Consider the following 21,721-nt stretch of genomic DNA (forward strand, 5'->3'; position numbering starts at 1 on the left):
TTAAAATTGTAGCACATTATTATTGTTACTGACAAGTGAGAATGTGTGGCGTGTACTTACCGATAGTTTTCGGGCGGCATTTATAAAATGAAGAAATTATTATCCTGATAAAAAGGTCAAAAAGACTTTTCAAACATGGGATGTAATAAGTTTGAGTGATTAACTTGTTCAGATTTTTGATCTAAAATTCTTTTGAAGTTCTTTTGTTCGCTTCATTTGTCTTTCTAGGGACAGTAATCAGTAAATGAACAGAAACTGTAGGGAGTCAGTGGCGCAGTGGTTAGCAGGTTGGACTACAACGCCAGCGGTACGGGTTCGATTCCCGGTCGTGACTGATATCCCGACTAGTGTTCAGTGCTGGGTGATATGCTTAAATTGGTACTGTTTCCAGCAGTATCTGCTTAGACTGGATGCTGGGCTCGGATGGAAATACGTTGTTCCATCCATTCTAGGTGGTGACTTTTGTCGACTACCCACGTTAAATATTAAACTTTACCTTTACCTTTAACTAGCCCCCCCCCCCCCCCCCCCCCCCCCCCATTAAAAACGCTTGGTGCCGTTTCCACCACCGACTTAATAGCACACACCCTGAACAAATTAGTTTTCCCATTCGAAAAGGAGTGTGAGAATACGCAGGGCTACTGCACACATCCATTTGTCGGCTTCAGGATCCCGATATGAAAATACTTTTATATTGAAACGAAACACATTTGTTCACTTGTCTGGCATATAACGCAAATATTCCATCATTCTAGTACGCGGTTTTAAAAAGTTATTCCCCTTTTTCGATCTGGCAGTTTTTGTAACAGATTTATATGTACGTAGGTATCATTGACACAATTTAGGTCATATGACGACTTTCCAACTTTGATGGTGAAGGAAGACCCAAGGTGCCCCTTCGTGCATTATTCCATCACGAGCGGGTACCTGGGTAAAACCACCGACCTTCCGTAAGCCAGCTGGATGGCATGAAGAACCGTTCGTATTGGTGTCTCAGAAGTTTTGGCGGTTCAGCTTAAGGGTGCTAGCACGCCATGATGATGACTTTGTTAACACAATATTTAATAAACAGATCAACATTCTTGCATAAAACCGTTGTCTTTGCGGATTCGGGGCATGACCAAAGAGGGAAAAAGGTGTACAAACGACGACAAAGTCGAAAGATCCGGAACTTAGGAAATCCTTTTATCTGCCTTTTCATTAAAAGTGATATTGTTTACTTTAATATCAATAAATGTTCACTCTTTTGATACGCGACTGCATTGATATTCCGTATTATTGTATAATTAAGCGTGTTTAAATTAAAATAAATTTATACGTCGCGATTTGATACCTGAAAATGATAGACATACAACATTAGAAACAAATACAATTTCGTTGTTGAAAAGAATTTGAATAGAGAAAGTTAACATGCTAACTAACACTTTTAAAAATGCTTGTCTGTAATGTCAAACATACACATGACGCAGCTGAAAGGATATAAGCTGTAAAATTTATGGTTGAAAGATTTTTTCCATAGTTATAGAACATTGACCAGACGCTGTCTGTCAAATCAAACTGATCTCTCATCCAGTAAGATATCAATTATTGACATACGTTTGTACCACTATATCGCTGCCATTTTCCTTCGACAAATAGCAGACAAACAAGCATCTGTCTCCATCTAGTTAAAACTTTGTACTTACTTTATTGTTAAACTGTTGAAGTGAAGTTGGAGCAGTGCAATTTATTTCTTTCCCTCAACGGTAAGAAGTTTCGGGAGAAATGCAGTCTTTTGTTTTTTTTTTACATTAATTAGAACTTATGTCGTCCGAAGTTGATAAACTCGAGACATTAAAACTTTCATCAAACTAAAAAGAAATGACACCATATTCAATATATTTATGCCATTTAATTAAAGTCAACTTTGTTCTCTAAGTAACCGCTATTTGGTGAAGGCAAAAATAAATTAGTGCGGGTAGTTACAAAATATATGTAATACGTAAACATTGTTGAAACATACAATCACTGAATTTCAAATAAACTAAGGTATACATAAACTGATTTTGTGAATGAACAAGTTCCGTTCAATAAGCCTAAGCGTTGTGTAGCCGAATGAAAAGAACACAAATGACCGACAATGTTTTTTCTTCAGAATTTTTTTTCTTTTCTTTTTTGTTCCGAAGAATGTTTGAAATTAAGGTCAAAGATCATGCACGTTATCTATTCACGTTGAGACAATGTCACTCAATAGATATTATTGATACGTAACCTTAAAGTTATGAATGGAATTTATTCAAACTTCATACACAGATTGAGGACATTAAGTAAAATTGCTTTGTACAAGGACAATAAATCTATTCAGCCTTCTTTCTTTAAATTATCTTCCTTTATGAAATCAATCAATTTTGTAGAAATTTTACACAATGATAAAGGCCATTAAAAGGAACTGCAGCACATAAATGTTTCACGCGTCTATCGTGCTCGTTTTTCAAATTATCTCCCTTTATAGAATTTAGTTGTCTGAGTCATAACGTTAAACACTAAATGTTGCTAATGGGAAACAGATGGTTGTTAAATGTTTACACGTTTAATATTTATTCCATTTAGATAAAGGTAGAGAGAGACTATCATGGAAACTGACATACTACTTAAAGCATTTGATTGTGGCATTACAGTACTTCCTATTTAGTCGTCTAAATAGTACTTACGTAACTTGCATCAAATGATAAAACCTTTGTCAAAAGGTCTCTGTAACCTTCTTGATAAAGGGATTGTTCCGTTATATAGAGAACATCTTAGCAGGTCACATTCAATAAAAAACAAAGATTAATGATTACTGTATCATATACATATTTAAGCACACATCAAATATTCTACCTCAGCTCCTTGACAATTAAGTTACTATCAGTTTATTTGTAGATCTAATGTACAATACTACAAATGAACTTTTACAATTGTATATTCTCTTTATCGGCATATTTCGTAAATACATAAAACAAAGATGTCTTAAGCATTGTTATGGAAATGGGATGCCTTTTTTATTTCAGCATGCTTCCACGGTTACGTATGTACCGATACTTACGTTTTTGGGCTTTATAATTGCAAAATGATGCACTACGCAAGACAGGTGTAATTCCTAATTTCTTTTTATATTATCCAGTTCTTATTACAAGGCACTTTCACCTTACATAATTTTGATAAACAAAATGCCCCCTCCCACAATTTACCAAACGTTAATTGCATAATTAAGTAGTTCGAAATTTAAATGAAAACGGTGGAAAAGAAAGCAATTACATTTTAGCTCTTAGAAAAACATTTTATTGCAAATTTTATGTAACCACTGTAATCATATAACTTTAAAGCAACCCATGGAAAATAGGATTAAACATTGAACAGGTTTAGTTACGAACTATATTGCTGTAACCTACGTAACCACTGTAACCAGGTTTCGCTGACTGTTCAGTTTTCGTGCGTGTCCGATTTTCGTGATCGTTTTTTATTTCTCCCCCTGCGTGAGACCGCAAGTTTGTATGACCTCATCGTTTCGAGTGAATATACGCACAGAAATTCTGGCATCTGTCAAACTGCTTTAGTTGGTGAAAATGCGCCCAAAAGGGGAAAATGTTTGTTCTTTCATGTGCATAATGGTGTAAGCTATACATTCCTTAAGTTCCTTTTCAATTCCATCTTAAATTGTGTCTTTTTTCTGCTTAAAATACTTCAAAAGTTGTAGACCGTAGAATGCTACCCTATATATATTATATATATATATATATATATATATATATATATATATATATATATATATATACAGGCCATTTCAAAACCCTACAGCCATTAATAATTATTGGTATCTTGGTTCACTTTTCATTTTACTGGAACCTCGGGTAAAATTTTCTTTTTGATTTACTGCAGTAAACGTTAAGGAAAAATATTCACTCTAATATTTGTAAAGTGGGCAAAATGTAACTTTAATTCATGTGACCATTTGGTATACTGTTGTAGGGTCTGAGTGTCCTTTCTGGATTTAAAGCAACACATGGAAAATAGGATTTAAAATTCAGTTTGATTATGATCTACATTACTGTAACCTATGTAACCGTTGTCACTGGGTAAGTTTAAAGCAACAAATGGAAAATAGAATCGAAGCAAGGAATACCTGACAATAAGATTATTTTATATGAATTAATTATTTCAAAATTGGACTATTATTGAAAAAAAAATATGGCAGTTTGAAATTGGCTGATCATGGAGGCAGTCATTTTAGTGTATTTATGACGCCATTTACACACTGCTGAGTTCTTGAGCAAATAACATTTTAAATAGATTGATTTCATAGGTTTCCTGAGTGCATGATGAAAAACATGGTAATTTCTTTCATTGTAGCCGGAAAAAAATAGGTAAAAAATAATGATGTGCAGAAATAAGTAAATACAGTCCAAGTATGTATTAAGAGCCATTTTTTTGTCATAGAAACAAAATGGCCAGCATTTGCTTTTACCTTTCTCATTCTTATACCTTTTTGAAAATTCCTTTACTTCTTTCAATTATTTAAGAAATCCTAGCCGACGGATCTAACATGAGAATACGAGCGTAACATTCCTTCCCTTTAAACATTCACTTTGATTATGATCTCTATTGTTGTAACCTATGCATTCCCTGGAATGGCATGAATGTAGAATTGTGGTACTTACGGTACTTGTGGTGCATACAAATAGCACAGAAAGAAAAATGTACAGTCAAAGGCGCAGAAAAATGTCTTAAAAATTCAAGACGCGTCAAAAAGACTGCCATTAAGAGACCTAAAATATACCATATTGATTGACTTAATTGATTGATCGAGTCTGCAATTTTCACTGTTTGCTTTGTTCTCGGTGCTTCCAAAGGATCTACTTCTCAGATTTTATTTACATCACAACAACGGGTGTTAAGTGTTGTGTGGCGGCCGTAAAAAGTCGTCCCGACTTCATCTCAGTGTTGTTATACTTTCTGGTCCTTCGGAAACATTGATTTCAACACATTTCGTTTTGAAGATTGAATACTGCTTAAGCCGGTACTAGGGGGCGTGGGCAGTGTTGCATTTTCCATTACTGCTTATGAACAGATTCAATCAAGCCGAGTCTGCAATTTTCACTGTTTGCTTTGTTCTCGGTGCTTCCGAGGGGTCTATTTCTCAGATTGTATTAATTTGGTATTAATACCAGCTGAGCAGTATCAGCCTAGTTTGGAGACATAAATATGACATCTGCCGTGGCTTCGGTTGGAAAAAAGATGTTCCATCCATTCCAGGCGGGGACTTTCGGTAACAAGAAACATTACCTTAATAGTTATTGCAAATTATGGAATATAAGATATACAATTATATGTCCCAGTATTGAAATACATAGAAAAAACATATGTTATATACTGTGGGGAAACGGACATCGGATATAGCTCAGGAAGTGATAAGTAAACAAACAAATGTGCAGTTGTTTTTCTTTACCAGAGGTAAGATCTTGCTGTATTAACTCTTATCTACCGTATCCACAAATGAAACCAGTGTTTGAACTAATAGCTGACTTTGGACTATGGTGTATTGTATAATGCTTAAGATTAAGCAGAGCTTGGATATAGTTACTTCAAACCTGAGATGATCCCCTCAAAATACACAGAATTTCGACAAATATTGTTATTTTTAAGAAATATGTCGAATAAATGGAAATTCTGAACCGTTCGATTTTACGAGCATAACTATTTTATTTTGTAAGAACTGGCAATGTAACTTTTTGACTGTTAAAGATATGCCATTAGAAATATTTACAATACTGTATTTGTGATAGCCATTGACAAATGTGTATTGAGGATAGCATGTAAAATAGGACAAAACCCCTGTACTCTAATTGATAGAAACACTGTTAATGTTCAATATATGTTTAATTCGAACTTTTTCGTTTACTCCAGTCTTTAGAAATATTTACCTTATGTACGTCTAATACTAGTATTCAAATGGTGTGCAAGTTGTAGCAAGACAATTAACATTTTATCAAAGGCAGATAGGGCCAGAACAACAACCTTTAATGTCATATTCGATACGTCTTACTACAGTGAAATGACAAATAAAACATAAATCTATAACACGATCCAGGATATTGCCGAGTACTGTAACAAAAGTTTGATATGTGTTATATGTACCATGTTTTATCCATAAATTTCGGATCCAGATATCAACTACACGTTATCTTAAATATCTCTGAGGGTAGTAGTATGATCTTTCATATCTTACAGATATACTGTAACTTTAATTATGTTAATTTAAATGGCAAAAATGTTTTTTTCATTGTGTAAATATCAGGCAAAATCACAAGTTTGGAAAAAAAAGAAATTCGATATCTACAACAAAAACGGAAACGTTACTTTTATGCGTAGATATCCTTAAACTTCACCAATAACGTTCTCGCTGTTATTTGAAATTATACATTATCTCAAGCGTATAAATAAATCGATACGGAAAAGGTATGGAAGCCCTGGAGGGACAATTGATTTCCGTACTTCCCACTTCTGACTTCTAACTTTTGCACTTCTCACTTCCAACTTCTTGACTTCCTACTTCCTAGTTCTAACTTCCGCACTTCTGACTTCTAACTTCCACACTTCTGACTTCCAACTTCCTGAATTTCGACTTCTGATTTCCAACTTCCACACTTCTTACTTCCGACTTCTTGACTTCTTACTTCCTTCTTCTAACTTCCGCACTTCTGACTTCTAACTTCCGCACATCTAACTTCCAACTTCCTGACTTTCGACTTCTGATTTCCAACTTCCACACTTCTTACTTCCGACTTCTTGACTTCTTACTTCCCTCTTCTAACTTCCGCACGTCTGACTTCTAACTTCCTGACTTTCGACTTCTGATTTCCAACTTCCACACTTCTTACTTTCGACTTCTTGACTTCTTACTTCCCTCTTCTAACTTCCGCACTTCTGACTTCTAACTTCCACACTTCTCATTTCCAACTTCTTGACTTCCTACACATCCTACTTCTAACTTCCGCCTTTCTGACTTCTAACTTCCACACTTCTGACTTCCAATTTCCTGAATTTCGACTTCTGATTTCCAACTTCCACACTTCTTACTTCCGACTTCTTGACTTCTTACTTCTAACTTCCGCACTTCTGACTTCTAACTTCCGCACTTCTAACTTCCAACTTCTTGACTTTCGACTTCTGATTTCCAACTTCCATACTTCTTACTTCCGACTTTTTGACTTTTTACTTCCCTCTTCTAACTTCCGCACTTCTGACTTCTAACTTCCTGACTTTCGACTTCTGATTTTCAATTTCCACACTTCTTACTTCTGACTTCTTGACTTCTTACTTCTCTCTTCTAACTTCCGCACTTCTGACTTCTAACTTCCTGACTTCCAACTTCCGCACTTCTGACTTCCAACTTTCCCTCTTTGGAAGTCGGAAGTAAGAAGTGTGGAAGTTGGAAGTCCGAAGTAAGAAGTCAGGAAGTTGGAAGTCAGAAGTGCGGAAGTTAGAAGTCAGACAGTCAGACAAGTGGATCAAATAAAAAAGACAGACGAGCATACCGAGAGGTCAGAGTGAAACTGTTTCAAGTACATACAGATAAAAAAAAACACTTTTGCCCTCATCCCTCGGTATGGACAACATAAAAATGAAACCATATCTCCACGACTTTGCGTAGAGGTAAAAGCCGTAATCATTATTACTGTGTCATTATTCAAAATACTATAGGAGAGATTATGTTTGTATACAAATCCGTTGCATTTTCTATTTTTAGTACTGAAAAGACAGAGATCGGGTGGGCAGACGCCGAACGTACATGATTTTTGGTAAACAGTGATGTTTTTCTAACGGCTTAAACTTCTTTAAAACACAAATTATATCAATAATTTTTTGATCAATGGAAAGGTTATAAAACACGCAATTTATTAATAACATTTAATTATTATTTCGAAGTAAAATGGATTAATTATGAACGCTTAACTTACAGTGTTGTTCTATTAAGTTTGAACATCGCTACGCCGCTATTAAAATCATATATCATTTAAAATGGTAATTCATTTTAAAAAGATAATTGCATAGGAAAATATGAAAATTGTAAGCATTTTTAAACTTTTTGAATTTTCAATAAACGAAAAATTTATTAAAAGTTAAAAATTCCGATCCCATACAGATAAACAGGTGTCAATGCGTGACGTCACGGCGATCTCTCCTATCCTTGGTCCACTTAATAGCTATCCCATGTGCAGTTATTTATTTGCCTCGTCTATTTCCATTACACATTCAGATATTTAAAAAGTATGAATCTCTCTGTAACAACAAAACAGATCGTATTGAGGTCTTAAGTTACATAATACTTGACGATGTAAATGTAATAAAATCGCCCAATTCCGTTTTTATTCCTATTTTCTATTTGTTGTTTTATGTTTGAAATCCTACCACCTGACTAGACATTTATGAGCGAGCATGCAACTTTCAGCGATGCCATTATACAAGAGAGGAGACATATTTCCATCAACGTTGTATACTGCATATGATCAAGCTACTGGAAACTGTTCGATTTTGATAAATATATCACCATAAAATACAAATATTGGTAAAAAACGTACCGTGTGTCAAAATCAAACGTTTGTTGATTTATCACTTTCTGAGCTATATCTGGCGTCCGCTATATCCGGTGTCCGTTCCCAACTTTTGTTCAAGTAATTTACATGAGTATTGGGTAGATATCGCACTAACAATTTTGAATATGAACATTATGAAAATTATAGTGTGATTCTCGATATACCTGAACGACATTTAAAACGAAATATAACACTAAAATTTTTATTTGATAATTACTATTTTCTAAAACATAATTCAAGTAAAAAGGATTCTATATAGTTCCCCTTGCAAATAATTCTAGCCTTTAAAATATATAATCAACAATAAATACTCACCGGTTTCTTTTTGCCTCGCCGGTATTTGGCAAATTCAGCCTATATTTATACACGCTTAACAAAAAGAATGAAAACTGATTTAAACTGTTGTATTTACTAACCTGCTTAAAAGTACGAATTTATTTCATTTCAGCACTCGTGTTTTGTTAATCTGTAAGGAATGATTACCTCATCTTTTTAAATTTTGCCATGGTAAAGAACTGCCATGGCAAATCCATGGCAAAAATCTGCCATGGCAAGTCCAAGGCAAAGTATTGCCATGGCAAATATTCTTAAAATTCATGACAAAGTGCAACTTGACAAAACACGAAATCAGTCGTGTTGTAGCAAGAGCGGGAGGGTGAACAAGACAAAAAGACAGTTCGACAAAAAAAAAATATAAATGTATGAAATAGCAACAATTGAAGGTAGTAAGCTTGATAGATAATTTCTGTCTATTCCTCATTTTGAGGATGGGTAAAATAGTTCCGTTTTGGATTCGTATTTTGTCCAGTTGTCGCATTACCATGTTATCGTCCTGCCAACTCGACAGAACGAATTATTCCTTATTTGTCGTGTTCTTGTACTGCAGTGTTGGTGGGACGAGTGCACGATAATACGGCAGCTCAACAAATTTTTGCACGATAAAAAACGAAAAATAAACGATTAATGTTGGTAATTTCACAGATATATTTTTTCAAGATCTCTTGTCGTTGGGTATGATTATACTGTTTTGCCACCCTTATTTGTCGGTCTATCATATTGTTGTAGGTTAGCCCCGTAGACACGATAACATCGCGAAAGACTTTCTGTATTTATCGTTCTCTTTATGCCGTCTTGTCGTTCTCCCCGCCAACACGGCAACTCAACACAGCAGAAGTCAGTTACAAAATGAACCGTATATTGTAATTATTGAAAACTAAATGAATAGAGGATATTTATTTGTTTCGGTGTAAGATCGAAATACCTTTAATCGAGTGATTACTGAATGCTATGTATTTACGGGTTGCATAAGTCGTGTGTGAAAGTGCGAAGTGTAGTTCCGTGTGAAGTAATTTTTTTTTCTGTCAGAAAATGTCATATATCGCCCCCTTAATGCAGAAAGGTACCAAGTGCCTTCTTTATTCATATGCTCATTGTACCTTTTTGCATTAAGGGGACGATATATTTCACTCTAATATTTCAATACTTCACTTAAGTTGATTTAAATATCATAGAAGCAATGTCGTATAGAGTACGCCTTAAAAAAAAGTTTGATCATTATGAAAAATTCTTTCTTTATTATCACTGTGGGGAATCACATGATCAAAATAATCTCTAAACCAAAGTTATATTTTGAAGAACATGAATAAATTTCCTATTATGATAAGATATGAAATTTAAACATAGCCTATCATATGACTAATGAAAATTGTTAAATTATCATGTAGTTGACAATAATGACAGATATCCTGTAATTACAAACACTAAGGAAAATAAGAAGTATCAGTTTCTTGAAGGGTTCCAAATAATCAGAAGGTGAGTGTGTTTGAAATATATGTAGTTTTATGATACGTATGTGTTGCCATATGATAGACTGTATTTTAGATTTACAGCAGAAGCTGTTTCAAAATTATCCCATAGTATTCATATATTTATTTTGGTTTAGAGATTATTTTGATCATGTGATTCTTCACAGTGATTATATGCCAAAATGCGATGTGCACGTTAGTTCAAGAAATAATCATTTTAAAGGCTTTTGATATAGACTCAGGAAACGCCGCAAGTTTTTAAATATCATATCAGGTAGTTTCGTATGTGACCAGGGGACCTGGGTACGTTTAAGTAGGTAAATGTATTTGAGAGGCGGTTATTTACTATGTTTATAGAACCCAGGATTCCTGCGGACGAGTAATTGTTGCGTTAAATAAATGATGAATGCTTGAATAGATTTTTCTGCCACCTTGTAGACGGTCGGGTCAAAAATCTTACCTAAGGCTACATAAGTCAGAGGAAAAGGAAACTGTCATCCATCCATCTAGATTCAGATCAAATTTGCGGAAAACATAAACGGCCATGAGACAATGTTTTCTTACCACCATTATTTTCGTCTGTTCACAAGCTTTAAAACTATACATATGTTTTAGGCCAGTATAAAAAAAGTATAAGGAATCAGCAAGATGAAAATATCCCATGATGAAGTGCTAAGTACATGCACTCTACACGTTTTTAACATTTCTCAAAATTGTACGATTTTTTTCCGCACTGATATCAACGCAAATTTGTGGATTTTGCACACTTGCTTCCCCCTGCCCCTGCACTTTGTATTGTTCAGGCGAAATTATAAAAGATGTGGAAATGTGATCGCGTTTTGGGGGAAAATGCCGTTTTCAAAAGCAGATAACTCTTTCAGTAGTGGTGACCTATGACTTTTATTGCATATGTTTGTTTCTTAGATGATTGTCCGTCAATATGCAAAGTTTAAAGAAATTCTATTACAGGGAAAATTTCGCCTTCTCATATACAGAGACTCTAGCGTACGCCTTTAAAGAAAATATCTAATAATAAAATATAGTGAAAGATGCTCTTGGGACATCTTTAATTTGGGTACATTTAAATTCTACCCAGGTCAGTAAATACTATGCAGACCTATTCCGTGTGTTGTAATTTTTACCAATATTTTATTTTTTCTCTCTCAAGAAATAACCTGTTTGACATAGAAAACAACTGAATCACATAAATAGTGTCTAATGTATCTGTTTAAATCGACAAATTCTCCTTTTGAAGTTATAACCCGCGAAGGTCTTGATTTACAAGACCACTTTTAAAAGTGTAAGTGTTTGTACGGTGTTTGGGTAAGTATCTGTAGATGTATCTTGACATAATCAATATCTTTTTATTCCTTGTCAAACTTGCTCATTGATATAATACGTAGAAAAGGAAATCCCCCAAATAGGTCCGTGTTGCTAGTAATAACTATTCATGTTTTGGACAACTATCAGGCATGTACTGCATTTTTAATCTATATTACAGTATTGCATTGAGCAGACAGAATTTCTCTTTCATAAATCAAAAACTGAAAATAATTACATTCATTTCTTCAGCATCTTTATGTTAGAAAATAAGTGAAGGTACATTTAATTTTACATTCATTTACTTCTTAAAACAGCGGAGCATTAGTTTGAGGTGGTGTTATTTATTAATCCCAAATTTAATTTCGACTTTCGTAATTCAAAATTTCGACTAACGTAAGCCGACATATTAAATCGAAATTTAGACTTACTCAAATTACTTTACTTATTTAACTCGAACTCGAACTGTAAACTTACTAACTCAAATTGGTCAAGATCAGGTATCTTGGGTAAACCTTGGTTAGCTATAAATGCTCATAGAAGATACGCTGGCATTGTTCGAGCTTAGAACTATATTTTCACCAGGCTGTCTGCCCGGATCGTGATCCGTGTAGCATGTAGCTACAAACTTATTTATAAACCTTTTTGACCTATAACAGCCGGTAAGACATTATTTTTTTGCGGATAAGGGAGCAATACATCAAGTCCAAATTTAGAGTTATTGAGTTGATATTTCGAAAATGTAAGTCAAAATTTCGAGTTAAGGTCGTGTACAAGTAATGAAAATGGTCAATCCTCGTTTACTCCGTATGTCATTTCTGCATTCTTTGGGTTTTACGGAAAGCAACGCGCATTGACATTTTGCTAAATAGTATAAATGAAAGTTTGTAATCACAAGGAAATTGTCGAGTGCCATTAAGGGTCCACAATCTTGATAAATAACATGCTCTTTCATATATTTTCTGAAAAAGGGAAACAAAATTTAAAAAAAAAACCGTAAAAATTTAATCGTGACTTTTCCTGTAACAATGTATTTATAGTTAAAGTAAACTATGGTAGTAGTATTTGTGAGCAGTGCTTATTCAAGTCACGCAAAAATGAAATTTCAGCACGATATAAGAAACTTAATCCAAACCATGCTAAATTTTTATAATGAACTTGTCTATCTTTCAATATGGACAGTACTATTAATTATGAAAAGGGGTGCATACCAAAAAGATACTGACTGAATGGCGAACAGTGCAGATCATGATGAGTCTGCACGGATGTGCAGGCTGATCATGATCTACACTGATCGCAAAGGCAGAACATAAGTATATGTTTATTAGTTTAGTATGACGTTTCATGTATTAATAAGAAAGTAAATGTATGTGTTAGATGTATAAAATGTAACGATTTCTAAATATATTAAATAACATATTCATATTTTTAAATATTACTTTTATTTGACAATTCATAAAGTATTATATAAATTATCGACTTGTTCCGCTTTTCACTTTAATATAATAATTATTAAATCTTTATTCAAGTATATATCGTTTAGCAAACCGCCCGCCAGTTGATGCATCAGATTATGACCAAAGCTGCTAATTATCGATTTTCCCCCGTGTTACTACAACAACAACAATTAGTACGGAAATTGACGAATGCGTCCGGTAGCGCTGATATAGGATTATTGGTTTTATTGATTTTTATGAACAGAACAGAACAGATATTTTATTCAGACTTGTACGTAGTACATCGTCTAATTCACATAGTTCACATATATACTGTCAACGTGTAAATAAACATGAAATAAAGGACCAGTTACAAACAAAAGATACAAAATAAATATAATTAAACAAATATAATGATAATCTGATGGAGAATGAACATGAAAATTTAGACTTCAACATTTAAAAGTGCATTTCTAATAGTAAGAGCTTCTTTAACTTAACATATCTGGGTAGGTGAATAAGTTCTGCTTTATTAGTTGTATTTAAAAGTTGTATAAATATATATATACTGATGGATGTCTATAATAAAAAGCGTTTAAATATTTCTTTCTAATATCAGCGTAACATCTACATATACAAACAAAGTGGTATTCATCCTTAATATCCAAAGTATTACAACATAAGCAGTGTCTTTCCTCACGAGGAATTCGATTTCTATTATATCTGCCAGTCTGTATTCTGAGGGGCAGACCACTCATCCTAAGTCTACAGAAATAAAATCTAAAACATCTTGGCAGAATATCTAAATAACGTTCATATTCAAAAGAACATTTAACATTTTTATACATATACAAAACAGAGCTGTTTTCCAAATTAGCATACCATTCTTGTTTAACAGAGTCAATAATGCGACATTTAAATTCGCGCAAAAACATATTCTTATTTATACCGCTAGAATTACCAAACATATATGAAAATCCATAATCGTTCAAAAGCTTTTTCACGTTTGAAACCCAGTTTTTAAGACCATTATTGCTATCATCCAATGTTAAATTATACACTGTTTTTAATATTATATTATCAGTATCAACAATTTTCAACCAATACTTTATCATTCATTCTTACATATCTATGTACATATAAAGGATATCTTCCCAGTTTACCATAGACACTGGCATTACATGTATTTGGTCTCACTTTCAGTAACTTTTTGCAAAATTTTAGATGTATTCTTTCAATTTCTTTGGACTAGAATAGCCCCAAATTTCACATGAATAATTCAATATAGATGATACAAAAGCATCAAATAGCTGACATAATGTTTTGGGACTGAGATCAAATTCCTTACATTTATACAAAAGCACATTCATGGCCTTTAAAGCTTTACCGATCAAATGTTCTTGATTTAATATAAATTTACCCGTGTAATTAAATATAGTACCAAGATAATTAAAATCATTAACTACTTCGATTACTTGGCCATTATAGGTCCAATGCTCAGTGGCTATAGTCCACCTCTTTTACGAAGTACCATAATTTTCGTTTTCGACGTGTTTACTTTAAGACCCCAGTTATTACAGTATAAATAAAGAAGATCTAAAAGTTCTTGTGTTTCTTCTGGTGTTTTACCAATAATGGCCATATCATCTGCAAACAAAAGAAGTATTAGGACTATATCATCTAAAAGCAGACCGGACTCAGCATTATTTTGTAGATATAACTCAAGATCCTCTACAAAAAGAGAAAATAATAGAGGAAACATTACCTCCTCTTGACGGAAGCCGACAGCATATTGAAAATAATCAGAATAGTTAGAACATGATTTAACACAAGACTTAACTTTTTCGTACATATCACGTATTATTCTAAGTAATCTACCTTGTATTCCACATTTATACATTTTCAACCATAATCCATTTCTATAGATAGTATCAAAACATTTCATCATATCAACAAATATAACATATAGTCTTTTATTTTCATTTAAATATTTTTGAACAAGTGATGTAAGTATAAATATAGCGTCTACAGTAGACCTTCCTTTACGAAATCCGAACTGGGCATCCGAAATTGTGTTATGTTCATTGCAAAATTTCTCAATCCGTGTATTGATAATAGTAGTAAACAATTTTGACAAACAGCTAACAAGTGTTATACCTCCATGCCTCTATAATTATTAACATCTGACTAACTACCTTTCTTATGCAGAGGAATTATAATGCTTTCAGTCCACTTATCGGGAAAATATCCCGAATTCGAAATACAATTAAATAAATCACTTAAATGAGAGGATAAAATATCTACACTTTCAATGAAATATTCATTTAAAAGACAGTCACTACCATAAGCTTTACTACGCTTCAATAACTTCACAGCTGATAAAATCTCGCCAACAGTAATTGGCTAGTCTAATTCAGGGAATGATACATTTGGATTACTAAAATCATTATTCTCACAAAAATCTTCAGCCTCATCATTGTAACAATCAAACAGTTCATTGCTTATGTTAGAAAAATATTCTCTGAATTGTTCTAATGGTATTTTATTTCCGAGCTTGACCGAACCCTTTTTAAACAATTTCCAAAAATCTCTTGGTTTACTTTTCTTTAAATTTTCTATTTCAGACATTTTCTTTCTGTAATGAATATTTTTCTTTTTACGTAAGACATTTTTATAATAAGATTTATGATCACACAATTGTATTCTATTTTCATCAGTTCTATTGCAACTAAACAATCTCAGTGACTCTAAATATACATTTCTTGCTTCAACACAATCCTTATCAAACCAATCGGCATGATTTATCGATGTTTCTGCTTCAAACTAATGAACATTCTTAAATTTACACTTTTTTTCGAAAATAAGGGATCAGCGACACTGCGTAACACATCTGCAAAACTATTGAGTCCATTATTGACAGACTGTCTACTTCTACAATCTAATGTATTAACAATATTATTCAATAAAGGCAGATTAGCAATAATCCCTGAACGAAATTGTTGCATAAAGGCATCATTCCACTTGTACTTAACCTCATAATAGCTAACATTTTTATCTTGTTTATTATTGCACAAAAACGACAGGTGTAACGGGGCATGATCGCTCCATTCATTGAATGATCTGATACTAAAATCATTGATCGATGAAAAATTGCGTTCACTACATAATAAATAGTCAATGACGGACGTACCGTTATGTGAAATATACGTATATTGTAGAGATAGTACCTAAGTTTTTCAAATCATAGGTTTGAAGTTATAAAGCTTTGAAATGAAGACAAATGTCCATATATTTCTCAAAAACAGAAATATAGACACTATTTTAACCAGAAGTGTGGAATTATGAGCATTTAATATTTTATTGTTAAAGAAAATTTTGTGATCAAGGAAATGTAACTCTTCTCGAACATGGAGAGCATAAACATCAAAGGGACATAATATAGTGAATATTTACTAAACGGGTACATTTGATTTAACATTCAACTTTGATCTCGATTGCTCAATACTAATCCATGATACTGTGTGCTAAAAAATTAGAACATCTGGAACAGTCTATTAACAACAAAACTATGCTTTAGCAGAATGCAAATAGTGAAGCTCTAACTGGGACTCGAACCAAGGACCTCTCACACTTAAGGCAGACACTCTACCACTTCCCTATCACAACAGCAGCTAATAACTAAGCAGTTTATAGATATACTTTGACCTTCAAAAATGACCTTTGGGCGAGTTCAATAACTAAGGTGGATCTGGTTTCGGATAATCTCGACTGATGATTTACGTAAGAAATGGGTATGTAATGTAAGAAATTAACCGAGTTGCGATCAAAGACTGCACAGCGTATTGGTAAGTGCGATTGCCCCTGATGCATGGAGTGCACGCAATCTGTGGGTTCAAACCCCAACATAATTTCTTTTTATTGTATTATGATTCATAATTCAAAAAGTACTATCATATTTTATTGCCTGGACTTCAATATTTACTGTTTTGAATTATTTTTCTTCATTTTCTCCATTTTTGCCCACCCTCTTGGCTCAGTAGGGAGAGCGTTGGTCTAAGGATCGTGGGGTCGCAAGCTCCATCCTCGGGCGGGGCGTATGTTCTCCGTGACGATTTAATAAAAGACATTGTGTCTAAAATCATTTGTCCTCCACCTCTGATAATTCATGTGGGGGAGTTGGAAGTTATTTGCAGAGAACAGGTTTTTACTGGTACAGAATCCGGGAACACTGGCTAGGTGAACTGCCCACTGTTAAATACTGTTAAAACGGCGTAACTTTTTTCTCTAAAAATTTATTTCATATCAAAAAGAAAAGATTAAATTCACAAATAAACAAGGTTAATCCTCAGATTCGCTGGCAGTGTCTGTTTCTGAATCGTTCGTTGAATCATCAACGTTAAAAACCTCTTTCGTGAATAAAGTTGGACATAGATATAAAAAAAAATCTTACTTTTCCGGGATTCGAACCCACACCTACACCTAATAAATTACATGCGATGTTCACTCTAACCTATTGCGCCAACGTGACAAGTTTAGTTCGTCCGATTGGTTGGTGCCTTTTATATATAAAATATGTATTCAGTAAACTATAGCACCCCTTTACTTGGATTAATTCAATGTTAAAAGTACATTTTAGCCCGAATGCACAACGTATATCTATAATTGCCTGGATTACATTGCGTGAACTGAACAATAATCGGTGACTCCGGATTATTGGCGTATTCGCTGTGTTACCTAACGGCAATTTTCGTGTAAAAAAAAAATGAAATCTAATGCTGCAAACGTCATAATCGGCCAAATCTCCCCGAATTTCTCTGACGTTTTGTTCAGAGTATGAACTTATTGACTGGTAGTACCAGTGAAATATAACTTACACTGAATCTTTTATATCTGCCCTTTTAGCAGCTGTAGAACGGAAAAGACCGTGAGCTTTGTCCAAACATAAGTAATTATTTTACCAGTTTTGAGAGAATTTCAATTAATGGGAAATTACAGTTACAAACTAAATACCTTTCTGCAACACATGGAGTCATTAGCATTCACTGTCAATCAGTATTATAACTAATATCGAGTGTCATTCATACATTTCAAAGATTATGGATGGAGTCTTTTGTTTACATTTTTTTATCGTAACCGGTGCATTTGTAAAAATCACTTTAGTTTGAAAAATCGAAGTATGCGAAGAGCTATGGTACGGTCTCTATATATTGATTAGTATCCCCTATATACGGCCGTTAACAATACGTAAACATGATGACTTACAAAGGTCTAACAATTTAATACCGTGGCTATTATGTTAACAGTCAAAAGTGGCCCTGACAGGGGTAATATCTGGTTCATAATCTGAGTCATCAATGGCAGTATTAAATTTATCATGGGTAATAAAATCATTTTTATTCCCTACTCTGCTATTAAAATCCCCTAAAAGATAAACAACACCCAAGTTATCATATGTAAAAACATCGTTTTCTAAAGTATCAAACAAATCGATGTTCAGTATATTATACGTAGGTGAATCTTCACCCCAAATATATGCACCACATAAACAGATATCTTCGTCAATGTTAAAAAATGTATGATCTAATTTTAACCAAATTATTGTATCGTGGTGATTTTTTATTATCTAAATGCCTTCCTTTAAATGCTCTTTATAGTATAAAACGATACCGCCACTACATCTGCGTGCATTTTTATTTTGGAATTTTCTATAGAAATTATGCGCTACGAAACCATTAAGAGAAACATTACTTGAACTATTGGTCCATGATTCATATAAAAAACAAATATCGTGACTAGCTATAATATTTACAAACTCGTTACTGCTTTTCTTATCTGAAGTAAGTCCATGCACGTTCCAAGATAAAATGGATAGCTCATCTCCGGCGCATCCCTACTCCTTGACAGGCTTGCCATCTATGTATAGCGTGTCATACGCTATCCATGCCCTTTTTCCTTCACTCCTAGCTGCCTTCATCTTGGGTACTAGCTTCTTACGTTTAGCGATCACTTCCTGTGGAAATTGTTCATACATATTAAAATGCGTACCACTTAAGTTTTTCCACTGCCTACGCACTACTTCGCGATCCTTAAAGTATGTAAACTTTGCCACAATTGTGCGCACTTTACCGGATACAGGCTGACCTGGTGACCTGTGTACTCGCTCAAAACGAATACTGTCCGCGGTCTCCTTCGCTATTTTCAGGGTTTCCTGTAGATGCTGACGTAATTTTAATTCCGTGACTTCCGGGGGTTCATTGCCACTAGAGTTGTCCTCTGGAATGTTAGTAAATATTAAATTATTACGCATAGATTGCGATTTAAGGTAGGACACTTCCTCGCGTAAATTATCCCGGGCCTTCTCCAGCTTGTCCACCTTACCGGCTATCAAGGCTGAGCTTATGTCAGCACCTTCAACTTTATCCTCCAGCTTGGACACTCGTTCTTCAATTTTTTTTTGGCTCTGTCATCAATCGCGAACCAAATGCTTTTCAGTTCTTTTTCAAATCCGGACATTTGCTTTTCAAGTTGCTCTAAAGCAATGAGCTTTTTCTCCACTGCACCTAGTCTTGCACTTATACTTTGTAAGCAGTTCATAAGATCCTTATTTGAAGGTTCTTTATCATTATTTGAGGCCATTGTCTCAGCAGCAACAGAATCATCAGCAGATTGCACAATGTCTGAGTCCACTTTCAAGTCGAAAACACAGCTTTCATTTGAATCACTATATAAAACAGCGTTAGTTTGGTTCAAAACATCACTTACTGAAATGTTAGAAGTGTTTGAATCCAGATCCAGATCACCTGACGGGCCTCTCTGTTTGAATACCTTTCTATTGTTGATATCACCGTTGTCATTGCCACTACTATTTCTATTTTTCCTTTTTTTGTTTTTCCTATCTCCCATACTAGATTAACTCCCTGGGGCAGAAATGCGACTATAGGCGTTATATTTTCTACCCCCGTAGCGTCGATATCCGAATATACGCGCGTTAGCAGAACTCCCCAGGACGGCGATTGACGAGTATAGTCGCGGCATCGAGATCATGCTGATTGTGACATGTACTTGTTAATTTTTGATAATCTTGGCAAAAGCAAAATTATTTTGCATACTGGGTATTATTTTTTATAATTAGTGCTAATTAGTTCCCTTGTTAAAATAAGTGTTTGCCATTATGCGGCCATGTTAAAAGCAGTGAAAGCAGACTGATCCTGGTATGTACATCTTATGAATTTTTCAATCAGGTCTGCTGCCTCTTGACAGTCGAAGTACGTCGATTGAGTGTCATGAGGATTGCGGCAACTGCGTCTGTCGCAAGTCATGAATCAAGCAAGTTTCTTAGATATATATGATTAAATGTATGTGTCTTCAACCTAAACATGACAAAAAGATATAGACGAACTTCTGTGGAAACAGTGCCACTGTGGTGCAAATGCCTTTTTACCCATTGCCGGATACAATTATGGCACACTTAGAATGCATTTTAAGAACAACTTTTGCTTTAATTCGAACCAAAGAAGTACTGTTTCCAGCATCCTCAACTCTTAACAGAACTACACTAGAAACCGACTCCTGAACTGACCTGAGTGCCTTCAGAACTATCACTGACGCCCCCAGAAATAACACTGGCGCCTTCAGAAGTAACACCTGACACCCCAGAACTAACACTGACGCCTTCAGAACTAACACTGACGCAACCAGAACTAACACTGACACCCCTAGAATTAACACCAATTCAGCCACACGTCTGAACTGAAACTTATTCCGAAGCCGACAGAAATATTAGTAACGACCCCAAAGGAATATCGACACTAATGTTGATACTAGCTAATGAAGTTCTGTTCCATTGATATATTGGATCAGGCGGTATTTTATTACTACATTTTATTATGTTGTTTTATAGTTTTGCATTAGAGTAACAGAAAGCACATTTAAATGTTTGCTAGGCATTAAAAATATAGGCTAAATGTGCATGACTCTGTGGTGAAACCGCCATTATTTAAGCACAACAGGACTGTGCCTACAGATAATTTCGGAAACTGAAAAACCAAACACACTAAAAATGCAATACTAAGGGACCTTGAAAAGAGCAAACGATGCATCTAGATTGTATCCAAATGTGTCATAAAATGCTAAAACCCGGGCACACCTGAACTCTCAGTGGCCTAGGCAGTCCCCTACACCCTTCGCTATAACTGAAAAAGGCCAGCTACGCCAATGTATGTAAAACACTTTATGTATGCAATATATAACCCTGCCTGTAATGCCCGGTCAGTATTGTACATGTGTACTGCATGTGTCAATATACAGTATAGTAACAGATGTATAGAAAACAAACAATAGGCTATGATCAATGCATCAGTTATCATGAGCACTCGGGTGGAAAGAACTTACGTACAGTTGTCTTGCCAAAAGTTTTGTTCCACTTTTATTTTTTGCTTTTCAGTTGTTTTTTAAAAATGTTAATAAAACTGATAATTTGCATAGTAAAACTTTATTTTTTGTTCTAAAACACTTTATAATAGACATACCTTAAATGCATATGCTTATT

The sequence above is a fragment of the Mercenaria mercenaria genome, chromosome 19 (assembly GCF_021730395.1).
Source record: "Mercenaria mercenaria strain notata chromosome 19, MADL_Memer_1, whole genome shotgun sequence".
In the NCBI taxonomy this organism is placed as follows: Eukaryota; Metazoa; Mollusca; class Bivalvia; order Venerida; family Veneridae; genus Mercenaria; species Mercenaria mercenaria.